Raw genomic sequence first — 14920 nt, forward strand, 5'->3', positions numbered from 1 at the left:
TAGCGCTTGCATTTTTTCACCTAGAGACTTATATGAGCGCTTATTTTTTGCGAAACCAATTGTACTTTGCAATTACAGGCATTATTTTTCCATAAAATATGCTGCGAAACCGGAAAAAAATCATTTGCGCTGTCAAATAAAAAAAAAAAAAGGAATTTGTTTTGATTTCGGGGAGTTTTGCATTTACGCCGTTCGCCCTATGGTAAAACTGACTTGTTATCCATGTTCGTTACGATTACAACGATATATAACATGTATAACTTTTATTGTATCTGATGGCCTGTAAAAAATTCAAACCATTGTTAACAAATATGTGTTCCTTAAAATCGCTCCATTCCCAGGCTTATAGCGCTTTTATCCTTTGGTCTATGGGGCTGTGTGAGGTGTCAGTTTTTGCGCCATGATGTGATCTTTCTATCGGTACCTTGATTGCGCATATATGACTTTTTGATCACTTTTTATTACATTTTTTCTGGATTTGATGCAACCAAAAATGCTCAATTTTGCACTTTGGAATTTTTTTGCGCTGACGCCGTTTACCGTGCGAGATCAGGAATGTGATTAATTAATAGTTCGGGTGATTACATGCGCGGCAATATCAAATATGTTTATTTATTTGTTTATTTATTAATTTATATTTGTAAAATGGGAAAAGGGGGGTGATTTGGACTTTTATTAGGGGAGGGGATTTTTTATTAATAAAAACACTTTTTTACTTTTTTTTCACATGAACTAGAAGCCCCCCTGGGGGACTTGTATATAGACAGCACTGAGCTCTCATAGAGATCAAGCAAAGATCGATCAGATCGGTCATAGATTGCTTTGGCCTGCTGCAGGCCACAGCAATGTATTGCCGAGCCGGGATCAGCGTCATTGCGACGCTGAGGCCCGGCACGGGCAGAAGAACGGATCTCCCCCCCCCCGATCGCATCGCGGGGGGGGGGGGGGGGGAGGAGATCCGTCCCACTAGACACCAGGGACGTGTGGATCTAAGCATCGAAGTGCAGCTGTCAGGTTTGACAGCTGCATTTAGATGCTTAATTAGCCAGCGGCAACGGTGCTCCCTGGCTGCAGATATCAGCCGGGAGCGGCGCCGTTCAGATCGGGGTCCCGGCAGGACCCCTCTCTGAACACCCCCCGCGGCACCATGACATATCAGATACGTCATGGGTCGCTAAGGGGTTAAAGAAACAGAAACTCTGTTTTCTTGGCAAAAGAGCTTAATACACCTCTGCCACATGTCTATCAATAGTTACATAATTAATAAGATTGAAAAAAGAAAAGTTCAACCTGTCCAACAGTAACCCTACTGTGCTGATCCAGGGGAAGGCAAAAACCCTTATGAGGAAGATGACAACCGCCCCATCACAGAGAGAAAATTCCTTCCCGACTCCAATATGGCAATAAGAATAATCCCTGAATCAATGTCCTATCACCTAAAATGTAGAATAATGTACAATAAAATGGTATACATACACATTAGGTTCACTGAACCGACTAGTTTTATAGAAAGAACCTAAAATGGATGGGGTCTTCTGATAGGCGATGGGGGTCTTCTCTCCCCCAATGGCAGATGGCATGGGAAAGAAAGATTTGACTTTTTGGATTTTATTATGCCCCATCTTTTGTTCTCACAAGAAATTAAAAGGAGTCTGACAGCAGGTTATTCTCCTCATAAACTGAAATAATCATGCATGCTTGGCTGAGCAGAGAGCGCATATTTATGGTGGAGTCAAGGACATAGCTTGAAGGTGTGATTATAGATTTCTCTTAAAGATTGCATTGTAAACTGGATGGTTAAAGGGATAAATTTGCCTTGTATTCTTTTGCTCAACAGTGGTACAAATCACAATGATGGTGTCAGATGCAAAAAGTGTCACAGTAATCTCGATAGTTACAGAATAGTCTTGAAAATACAGTATGCTTGGCTGTTGCAAACAAACAATGTGGCTCATGAAGGTAAATGGTTTAAAGGGGTGTTCCACTCAAACATAACTTCTGACATGTTGCTGCCCATGGTGAGACTAACAATTCTTTCTATATTTGTTATTATCTATTCAGTCTCCTTCTCCCAGTTCTCAGCTACTGCTTTCTACTGAAAACACTAAATCTGTGTGTGAGCCTTTCTTTCTGTCTCCCCCTCTTCCCCCCTCCCTTCTGAGACAGCTGATTGTAAAAAAAAAAAAAAAAAAAACGCCCCTGGCTGGCTTTATCTGCAACTTTGTAGCTTCTTTGTAATGCTTGGAGAATTAGTCACAGTGAGTTCATCAGCAACTTGGCCTCAGTAAAGGTCAGTAAAGCTAGCCTATTTTTTCAAATGCATAACTTTGTCTTTTATAAAAAAATATCTAGTATATATCATGAGATCAGGGCCATGCCAAGTGCTGAATGATAGAAAAATCTGTAGATGTTTTTATCAGTCACTTAGACTTCATCTCTGTAAGCAGTTAGCATTAAACAACAGCTCTTAAAGTCTGATGCATGGAGAAAAATATGGATTCCATAACCCCATCTCATCTTGATTTGGTTAGGGGGAAACGTTTAAAAAAAATTCTCTAGCTATTGTAGAAGAGTATGTACGGGGTGAGTGAAATCACACCTTTATACGAATCAAGATGAAACTAAACAGGTTCGCTTGAGTTACATTTACAGATACTTCATGGCTTATGATAGTTTCGTGAATGTTTTATTATCATTCAGATTTCCAGTAAATATTCGGATCCTTACTCTGACCATACAAAATACTCTGACTATAAAAAATAAGGGTGATGAAAGCTTCTATGCCCATAACCCACTTAGTATCTGTACACCCACACACTATGAGATTATGCATATTTATCACTGTCAGTCTCTTCACATGCTTAAATTTGCCTGAAATGCATGTTATGCTTACCTATTTATATCTTTTGCTTGCACGGCTTTGGAAGCTTCATGTTCCCTGATTGGACTCGGACCAGCACAACAAAGGGTATACAAGAAGAAAATTGCTTGGAGTGTCTCTAAGTTCTCTAAACAAAGCCAAATAGTTTCCCTTAAGCTTGTGTACTTTAATTTATACAGCAATATCCTGTGTGGAATTTTATCAAAAGTTTTAACATTCAGAGTAGACCACATCTATGCTTATAATCAAACTAGGCCGGCCTTCGCCGAGGCCGCTACATATTTACTTGCAGTTTGTTTTAACGTAAATTGGATTTTCACACTTTTGTTTTGTCTAAAAATATTTAACTAAATACAAATCGCTATTTAATCAAATGTATCCTGTAGACTGGCACAATGGCACCGACTGATGTGAGTTACTATGGGGGATTTAGACTTGGTGGTCTAGAGTATACTAAGGGAGTCAACATTTTCTTTTGTGCAGCCATGAGCGCAGAGAACCCTCATGGTCCCTCTTATGCTGCTCTCTTCTAAGGGCGATTGTGAACCCCATGAATCCTGCCAGACTCCAACACCAAGAATGAGGAGAACTAGAGTGACGTAAAAGCTCACGGATAAACAGAAGCCACTTCATGTGCAAAGAGACCTTCTTGTTTTATAGAGATGTAGTAGCCTTATAGTTCATGTCCTCACCTATATCAGCAGATTAAGTTAATCTAATCAGCTGATAGCCCCCTATAGCACCGGGGAAGAAGGTATGTGTCTTACCTTACACCTCTACACCGGTCCTGTTAGTCAGGGTAAACTCCACTCCGGAGGACTGTTAGGAGCACTGCCACATCATCCGGCCTTCCCCATTTTAATGATAATCAATGGAGGGAGCGTGCCGGATGCTCCAGAGCAGAGTTTAGTAGGTATGTAAATGAGGGTGTTTGGTGCCCTGGGGTGGTACTATAGCCCTCAGTGCACCGATCCACCCACCGACTGCTGCAGATCGGCTACTGATATATTTTAGCACTGAAATATTGCACATCAGCATATGTTTGCACTAGATGTCATGTTCTATTTTGACAAACAACTGTTTGGGATTGGATATGGAATCACAGCAATGACGCCATGTTCAGTTCTGGCAGGAGGACACACAAAATGTAATGGGCTGTAAACTCTTTAAAGTGTGAATCAGAGGGCCATTGCTCTTTTAATCATTACTGACACTTAATCATTACCTGTCACACAGACATGTGGGGAGTTTTGATTGTATGGAGTCTCAGTGTTACAGGTTAAAAAGTGAAATAGCATATAGGGAGAACTTCCTACTTCATAGGGGAAACTACCTTGTGCTAGACACCAAGGTGGGCATTATTACCATTTGGGGCATTATTGGTGGGGAAAGGGTGGTGGAAGAGTGCAGGACAGCTGAATGTCTGGCAGATTCGGAAGAGATCATATGTGCTGTGAAAAGAATAACAAACAATAAATAAATAAATAAATAAATAAAAAAAAAAATATATATATATATATATATATATATATATATATATATATATAGTGGTGCCTTGGATTACGAGCATAATTAGTTCCGGGACCATGCTTGTAATCCAAATCCACTCTTAAACCAAAGCAAATTTTCCCATAAGAAATTATTGATATTCAAACAATTGGTTGCACACCCCAAAAATAATGATTTATTATTCTGAATAACATGTAAAATAGATGAAACAAACATTCAGAAACAGCAGAATATGTGATATTATAAGTTACTGTCCAGTAATGGAGAGGATGGCAAACACAAGGGCGGACAGAGACTGCAGGGAGCATGAAGGAATGAGCAGGGAAGATGTGGGCAAATACATGCAGCGCTCTCTGTCTGGGGAGAGAGGGGTTACAGCTATGGAGAGTTTACCTCCACAGTCCTGTCCCCTGATGTAAGCCCCAGCCTGAAGTGGATCTGCTATGATTTGGAAGGTGAGGGAGTCTTTCTGGGTCAGAGTACAGGGCTGTAGACCCCGCTATGCAGACCATGTCCCTCCTCCACTCGCGCTCCCACCCAGTACAGGGAGCTCTTAAACCAAAGCAATGCTCTTAAACCAAGTCATAATTTTGAAACTAAGGTACCACTGTATATATATATATATATATATATATATATATATATATATATATATATGGTTTATTGTTGACAGGATTATTTAGAAATACTAGAGCTATTATTCTTTTAGTCTCCCCCTTAGCTGTGTCTTTACCATGTTTTACATACAGTAACACAGTTTGCAGGATGTGTAGGATTGTTGGTCCATGTGGTTACTATAAGTTATTTTGGTACACTTATAGAATTGTGCTCGTTCCTGGAATTCTGGCTACTAGTGACTTAGGTTCCATTATATGATTGTACAATTCTGTACACTGTGTCCAGGGTGGATTTTCTGTGACCTCAAAATCCATTTCTAGACACAAAACGACTTTTGTGCGGACTTGTTTTACTGGCTAGCACAAATGTCATAAAACTAGAGGCGTGTGGGAATCTTTTGTTCTTTGACTTTTTACAAAACAAGATTGTGTACAGCGATATATAAATGAGTATCATCCCACATGTACCCATACTGGTCACATGACCACATTTCTGTAAACCACTGGAAGATCACAAAACATAACAAAGTATACTTTAAAAAATAAAAAACTGTAAAGTGTGTAATACAATTATATATATATATATTATTTTAATATTGTTCACTTCACTGCTAGGTCAGGGAAACATAAAAAATGGACCTTTCCTGCATGGTATTACTGTACCATAACCACTGATGTAAAGCTTAGCATAACTATTACTCTATAATGATGAACCATTTCAGGGCATAATAGGAGTTGTAGTTGTTCAACAGCCATAGCCTGCAATGCACTAATGTACATATAAATATTACTCAACTGTGCAGTTTCTTCTGTTAACCCCTTAAAGGGAACCTGTCACCCCCAGTGCCGGGGTGACAGGCTCCCGACCCCCCGCTACAGCCCCCTATACTCACCTGATCCCGCCGGGTCCCGCTTCTGGATCCGGTCGGGTCACAGAGATCTCAGCCGCTGCAGCCCGGCGCGCGCGCTGAGAGATGAGTCCAACGCTCATAGAGAATGGACTCTCCTGTCATTCTCTATGAGCTTTGGACACATCTCTCAGCGCGCGCGCCTGGCTGCAGCGGCTGAGGTCTCCGTGATCCGACCGGATCCAGAAGCGGGACCCGGCGGGATCAGGTGAGTATAGGGGGTTGTAGCGGGGGGTCGGGAGCCTGCCACCCCGGCACGGGGGGTGACAGGTTTCCTTTAAGGTCAAAGCCAATTTTCGTTTTTGCACTTTTGCTTTTTCCACTTTATGTTTAAAAGTCCATAGCGCTTGCATTTTTTCATCTAGAGACCCACATGAGCCCTTATTTTTTGCGAAACCAATTGTACTTTGCAATGACAGGCATTATTTTTCCATAACATATGTTGCGAAACTGAAAAAAAAAAATCATTTGCGCTGTCAAATTGAAAAAGAAAAGGAATTTGTTTTGATTTCGGGGAGTTTTGCATTTACGCCATTCGCCCTATGGTAAAACTGACTTGTTATGCATGTTCCTCAAGTCGTTACAATTACAACGATTTATAACATGTATAACTTTTCTTGTATCTGATGGCTTGTAAAAAATTCAAACCATTGTTAACAAATATATGTTCATTAAAATCGCTCTATTCCCATGCTTATAACGCTTTGGCCTTTGGCTGTGGGGGGTGTCATTTTTTGCGCCATGCCATGTACTTTCTATCGGTACCTTGATTGCGCATATGCGACCTTTTGATCACTTTTTATTACATTTTTTCTGGATTTGATGCGACCAAAAATGCACAATTTTGCACTTTGGGATTTTTTTGCGCTGACGACGTTTACCGTGCGAGATTAATGATTAATGATTAATTAATAGTTCGGGCGATTATGCGCGCAGCGATAGCAAACATGTTTATTTATTTGTTTATTTATTTATTTATATTTATAAAATTGGAAAAGGGGGGTGATTTGGACTTTTATTAGGGGAGGGGGCTTTTTATTAATAAACAAACATTTTTACTTTTATTTTTACTTTAACTAGAAGTCCCCCTGGGCGACTTGAATATAGACAGCACTGATCTCTCATAGAGATCAATGCTGTGTATATACACAGCAAACATCGATCAGATCGGTCATAGATTGCTATGGCCTGCTGCAGGCCATAGCAATCTATTGCCGAGCCGGGATCAGCGTCATTCCGACGCTGAGGCCCGGCACGGGCAGAAGAACGGATCTCCCCCCACGACCGCATCGCGGGGGGAGATCCGTCCCACTAGACACCAGGGACAAGGAGAGCACAGCATCTAAGTGCAGATGTCAGGTTTGACAGCTGCACTTAGAGGCCTAATTACCCGGAGCGGCAACGGGACCCGCGCCGGCTAATAGAGGCACTGCACATGTCAGCCGGGATCAGTGCCATCCAGAGCGGGGTCCCGCCGGGACCCCGCTCTGAACACCCCCCGCGGCACCATGACCTATCAGATACGTCATGGGTCGCTAAGGGGTTAATAACTATTACACTACAGCTGTTGTGGCAAATAGGAATGCCATGGCATGACGCTGTATACTGGTGTTGTACCAGTCAGTTGTTTTGGGGCAACTTGTCTCTGTGGTCATGAGTGGTAAAACCCACCCTGGACACACGGGCATGGGACCTTTGGTAGGATTAGTGTGAGGTGCAGGTGCAGTGGCTTAGATGACCGACTTAAGCAGATGGTAACTTTCCTTGAATCAACTTCAGTGCACTACAGAAAAATATAAGCACTATATTGCTCACAAGTGCTAGTGCTAAACATATATAAAACAGTACTTCGTAGAAAGACTTTGTTAGCAATAGGTAGGAAGAGAAGAAGAGGAAAGTTCGTTGTCAGGGTAGTGTAGGGGTCGGATAGGAGCCTTTGCCTGTAGTACTGTACTCTGCTGGGATGTGTGTGAAGTATAAATTAAAATAACTTCTCATACTCACATTTAGATAAGTCTGTGTTAATCTGTGAGGTAGTACAGGTCCCAAGCCTATGTCCCTGGGTGAAGCAAACTCGTGAAAGTTTTTTCATGTAGTTGAGCGTTGTAAGTAGAGAATTGCTAACTTACATCTGTGCTCTACTGTGGATCAGTCCCTCTTCCTCTCTTTCCTAGGAAGTGACTGTCCTGAAGTGAAGTGATCCTTGGCATAGGCAAGGGTGTTTTCTATTTCTCTGTTTACCCCACTGCTAAGGTCTAGCAGCACATAACTGCTGTGGTCTTTTTCTCTGAAACTGAAACTAAACTGTTCTGACTCCTCACTGGTCTGGAGCCAGACTACCACTAACTTTTAACAGGAAGTGTGTGAGCAAAGAGCTGTAAAACAGGCTAATCCTTCCTACATGAACTGCAGCTGTGCACAGGGGGAGTTAGACACCTAGTGGCTGGAGTAGCGCACAGCAACTAACTGCTAACTAGCTGTGGCACCTGAGTAAACTAGAGAGACACCTGGCGGCCACATGATTACGGTCAAAACATAGAAAACATTTTAAAAAAAAGTACTTGTGATCACAGTCCATATTAATTTATTAATAAAATATGTGACATTGCCTCTTTAAAAACTAAAGGTTATTGCAACCCCAGCTACCAATGTATTATTAAGATACATACTGTACTACCATTTGTACTATGTAAAGAGGTCATTTATATATGGCCAATATTTAAGATGAAAAAAGTATAATAGTAATAATAGTACCCTTCAAACACAAGAATTTATTATTACATCTCGAAGATACCCGAAAGATGTCATTAACCTTTTTAATGACCCTGGAAATTTCAATTTTTGCATTTTCATTTTTTTCTTCCTCTTGATCTATGAGGCATAACTCTTATTTTTTCATCCACAGAGCTATATAAAGCAGGACAAATTTGTATTAGTTAAAGGACCCTTCATTTTACCATGCAGTATACTGAAAAACAGGAGAAAAAAAATTGCGGCTATACCAAATATGTTTATGTTTCCTTTATTTTGGAAAAAGGAGGTGATTACTAGTAAGGGGGACTTTTAAGCCGGGTTCACACAGTGTAAGGGCCCTATTCCACCGGACGATTATCGTTTGCATAATCGTTAACGATTAACGATCTCAAACGACCACTATTGCGAAAGACCTGAAAACGTTTGCTCATTTCCATGGAACGATAATCGTTACTTATGATCGTAATTGCGATCGTTTTTCTTTGCTATTTATTCGCTATTGCGTTCGTATCTATTGCGAACGACTGAACGATGTCTTATTCAATGCGAACGATTTGCGAACGTTTTGCGAACGAGCAACGATAAAAATAGGTCCAGGTCTTATAAAGCGATCAACGATTTCTCGTTCGGTCGGTAATCGTTAACTGCATTTCAACCGAACGATTATCGTTTAGATTCGAACGATTTAACGATAATCTAAACTATAATCGTCCGGTGGAATAGGGCCCTAAGACACCGGCCGTCCTGTGAACTGGCCGGTGTCTGTAATGATCACCCCGGCTGGATGAACTTCATTTGTGCTTAATTGGGATGTGGGTGCATCTGTGTGCGCCCACATCCCAATTCACCATAGCACACAATGAAGAGTGCATCTGGAGCTGCACTTTCTATTGTGTGATCTGTCAGTATTGTGCAGCTGCTATCCAATGAATAGCAGCCGCACAAAACTGACATGTCAGTTTTTCGTGCAGCTGCTAGGACTCCTGGCCGGAGTGTATACTACGGGGGAGATTTATCAAACATGGTGTAAAGTGACACTGGCTCAGTTGCCCCTAGCAACCAATCAGATTACACCTTTCATTTTCCAAGGAGTCTGTGGGGAGTAAAAGATAGAATCTGATTGGTTGCTAGGGGCAACTGAGCCAGTTTTACTATACACCATGTTTGATAAATCTCCCCCTATGTGTATAGACTCCGGCCGGGATTCCATTGACTGCAGTGCAATGTACATTTTCTATTAATCACAGCTGTGATTAATAGAAAATTTATGTTGTGTGATCTTAGCCTTAATATGTATAAAAACTTTTATAGTATGAGCAACTGTATTGATCTACGAGAGCTGCAGACTGTCAATGAGTTCTGGCAGCCAGGGAGGCCTAGCAAAGTTGCCGATCTGTGCCACTACCACTATACCACCATCTGTGTGGCTTTTCAAATGTTGCTGTTAGCATTGACAATGGCAATAAAGGGTTAAATAGTTGACACAACAATTTCCCTATGTAGCCAGGATAATTGCCCCATACTGAAAATAACCTAATGGGTTGTTTAAGGAGTTAAAGGAACCTGTCAAAAGGTAAGCGCCTAAGATCGTGGATTACTGTTAGAGGGGTATTTCAACCTAATCTTGTATTTTGCTCACCATGTTGTAAAAAAAATATAAACAATACTGCTGCCCCCTGCATCTAATGTTCTAGGGCGGGGTAGAGGACCTTGGCTCTCCAGCTGTTGCAAAACTACAACTTTAACTACAGCTAAAGCTTTGGCTGTCCAGGCATGATGGGAGTTGTAGTTTTGCAAAAGCTGGAGAGCTATGGTTCCCTACACCTGTTCTAAGGACTTCTGGGTCACATCTGCTTGTTTCTTCTTCCTGTTTCTGAGACAAGGAATCAGAGCAGGACCTGTCTGCTTAGCCAATCACTGGAAAATATTTTCATTTTTAACTTTGTTGTGGCCCTTTAGTGCCGTTATATCCCCAAAAGAGTTGTTAAGGTGACATGGTAGCCAGAGGCAACTACAGGTGTGGTTGTTGCAGATTTTACAATTGCCTGAGGTCAGTGTCGGACTGGGGTACCTGGGGCCCACCAGAGGAAATGATCCTTGGGGCACACCAATAAAGAACCCAGAGCTGGATTCATCTGTATCTATGACAAATCCCTTGTGAATAACATTCTCTGTCGAATTACAACTCTCAGAAAACCCTACATTTATAAAGCTGTCAGGGTATGCTGGGAATTGTAGTCTCTGAGTGGATGGCCCGCTGTGTTGTCCCCCCTACAGATGGCCCCCCTTTGTGTATCCCCTATAGTATACACCCTCCTCTGTGCATTCCCCCATATAGATTCCCCTCCTACATATTCCTCTTTATAGATGGCTCCCCCTGAATTATCTTCCTTATAGATGCTTCCCCTGCATATTCCCCCTTATAGATAGCTCCCCCTGAATTATCTTCCCTATAGATGCTTCCCCTGCATATTCCCCTTTATAGATGGCTCCTCTGTGTATCCCCCCCCCCTTCATATTCCCCCTTGTAGATGACCCCCCTGCATATTCCCTCTTATGTTGCCCCCACTGTGCATAGCAGAAAAAAAACCTCACCTAACAACATGCTACTCCTCCACTTCTACTTCGGTTGCTGCTTTGCACCCTGGGGGTGTCCCGGCAGCGCACACATCAGAAAGCTCAGTGTGCGCCGGGGCTGGTACTTCCAGTACAGGGAGCGTCTCAAACACGTGCTCCATGTACAGCAGGGGTCTGAAACTCAATTTACCCGGGGACCGCTGGAGGTAGAGTCTGGGTGAGGCTGGGCCGCATCAGGTTTTCCACAAGAAAAGCTCTTACAAAAACATTCCAATGTCATCAAATGTTTTTATTTTTTCATCTGTTAAAACACCTAGCCCTCCCCTACACACAGAACTATCACTCCCAGCCCTCCTCCATACACAGAACTATCACTCCCAGCCCTCCCCCACACACAGAACTATCACTCCCAGTCCTCCTCCACACACAGAACTATCACTCCCAGCCCTCCCCCCCCCACAGAACTATCACTCCCAGCCCTCCTCAACACACAGAACTATCACTCCCAGCCCTCCCCCACACACAGAACTATCACTCCCAGCCCTCCCCCACACACAGAACTATCACTCTCAGCCCTCCCCCACACACAGAAATATCACTCCCAGCCCTCCTCCACACACACAGAACTATCACTCCCAGCCCTCCCCCACACACAGAACTATCACTCCCCGCCCTCCCACACACACAGAACTATCACTCCCAGCCCTCCCATCCACAGAACTATCACTCCCAGCCCTCCTCCGCACACAGAACTATCACTCCCAGCCCTCCCTCACACACAGAACTATCATTCCCCGCCCTCCCCCACACACAGAACTATCACTCCTAGCCCTCCCCCACACACAGAACTATCACTCCCAACCCTCCTCCACACACACACAGAACTATCACTCCCAGCCCTCCTCCACACACAGAACTATCACTCCCAGCCCTCCTCCACACACAGAACTATCACTCCTAGCCCTCCCCCACACACAGAACTATCACTCCCAGCCCTCCCCCACACACAGAACTATCACTCCCAACCCTCCTTCACACACACACAGAACTATCACTCCCAGCCCTCCTCCACACACAGAACTATCACTCCCAGCCCTCCTCCACACACAGAACTATCACTTCCAGCCCTCCTCCACACACAGAACTATCACTCCCAGCCCTCCTCCACACACAGAACTATCACTCCCAGCCCTCCCATCCACAGAACTATCACTCCCACCCTCCTCCACACACAGAACTATCACTCCCAGCCTCTTCCACACACAGAACTATCACTCCCAGCCCTCCTCCACACACAGAACTATCACTCCCAGCCCTGCCATCCACAGAACTATCACTCCCAGCCCTCCTCCACACACAGAACTATCACTCCCAGCCCTCCTCCACACACAGAACTATCACTCCCAGCCCTCCCCTCCCCCACAGAGAACTATCACCCCCAGCCCTCCCCCCACAGAGAACTATCATCCCCAGCCCTCCCTCCCCCCACAGAGAACTATCAGCCCCAGTCCCCCCCCCCACACACACACACACAGAACTATCACTCCTAGCCCTCCCCCACACACAGAACTATCAGTCCCAACCCTCCTCCACACACACACACAGAACTATCACTCCCAGCCCTCCTCCACGCACAGTACTATCACTCCCAGCCCTCCTCCACACACAGAACTATCACTCCCAGCCCTCCCCCACACACAGAACTATCACTCCTAGCCCTCCCCCACACACAGAACTATCACTCCCAACCATCCTCCACACACACACAGAACTATCACTCCCAGCCCTCCTCCACACACAGAACTATCACTCCCAGCCCTCCTCCACACACAGAACTATCACTTCCAGCCCTCCCCCACACACAGAACTATCACTCCCAGCCCTCCTCCACACACAGAACTATCACTCCCAGCCCTCCCATCCACAGAACTATCACTCCCAGCCCTCCTCCACACACAGAACTATCACTCCCAGCCCTCCCATCCACAGAACTATCACTCCCAGCCCTCCTCCACACACACAGAACTATCACTCCCAGCCCTCCTCCACACACAGAACTATCACTCCCAGCCCTCCTCCACACACAGAACTATCACCCCCAGCCCTCCCCCCACAGAGAACTATCATCCCCAGCCTTCCCTTCCCCCATAGAGAACTATCACCCCCAGTCCCCCCACACACACACAGAACTATGATACCCAGCCCTCCCCTACACACCACTATCACCCCCAGCTCTCCCCCACACACCACTATCACCCCCAGCTCTCCCCTACACACCACATAGTACAGCGTCCACATTATAGAGCAATGAGTGTTTTCCATACTCAGCAAGGTGCTAAATGATAAATGACTGAAGGCATTACGCCTGCACAATGAACAATTAATAAACTTCATATCATGAAGAACTGTGAGCTATCAGACCCTCAGCAGGATAAGGAAGGTGAGTCAGCAATTCTACAAACAGCATGGAAGCATGCAGAGAGCCACTGAGGTCTTATTGTCCTGGGCCATAGTAAACCTGCAGAAGACATTTATTCAAGACAGTAATAGGTACAAATACATTTGTTACAGTAAGAATCTCCCTGAGAGACAATACGCAGCTATCTCTTTTCCAGAAACAAGCTATTATTGCAACCAGAAATTTTTAATTCTGTTAGGCTGAGTTCACACTATGTTTTTGTAATCTGTTTAAAAAAAAAAAAAAAAAAAAAAAGATCAAAACGCATACTTTTTTTTAATGCACACGAAATGTGGTCGACCCCCTTTTTGTGTATGTTAAAAAAAGGATTCATTTTGATCCATTTTTTTTTATAATGGAGAAACAGATCAAAACGGATGCACACAAATGCTTCAGTTTTTGTTATTTGTTTTTTTTTTATCTGTTATTTGTAAAATCAGTGTCAGGACTGACTAGGGAATACACAGACAGTGCAATCCCTGATGCTGAACCCGTCCCAGCTGTCCATACATACTTGCCACACTCTGCCCTAGGTGGCAGCAGGCAACTGGGCGGCGTTCCCTATACTGCAGCAAGTGATAACACAAAACAAGACAATACACACAAAATAAAAAAGGGGGTCAGCGGTCCAAGTCGGCAACTTACGGGAAGCAAAGGTACAAAATCGGTATCCAGGAGAGAAGTTGAGGTCACAAAAGCCAAAGGTCAAAATACACAAATTAGTCAGGTCACAAACCACTAGATAAAGGAGGCACTAGGGAACTAGGCTCTATCACAGGCAAGGAGCATGATACAAGTGCAAGTACTTACGGAGCCTGTAGTCCCAGCCCCAGGCTTGAGTGGGGCTGAGGCTCCAGGTCCTGCCCAGATACCGACAGCTAACTGGTGAGTCAGCTGTCAGTCAACAATCAGTGAACACACTACCACTACACCTAATGCTGATCAGCCAGGGAGAGCACAGTTGTCACTGCTACAATAAGGAATAGCAGAGCAGAGTTTAGCATAAACATGAGAAGCATTCTGGCTGCTATAGACGCCAAGTCGAACGCACAGCCCGAGTCCTAACAATCAGAGTGCAGAAATGTGGTGTGACCCCAGCCTAACAGTCACTTGTGCATTTGGTTTAATAATACTTGTGTGATATATAATTGGAAGTTATGTGACATAAAAGGGATTTTCCCATATTATAGTAGGATATGCCATCACCTTAAGATCA

This window comes from Dendropsophus ebraccatus, chromosome 8, assembly GCF_027789765.1.
Source record: "Dendropsophus ebraccatus isolate aDenEbr1 chromosome 8, aDenEbr1.pat, whole genome shotgun sequence".
Lineage (NCBI taxonomy): Eukaryota > Metazoa > Chordata > Amphibia > Anura > Hylidae > Dendropsophus > Dendropsophus ebraccatus.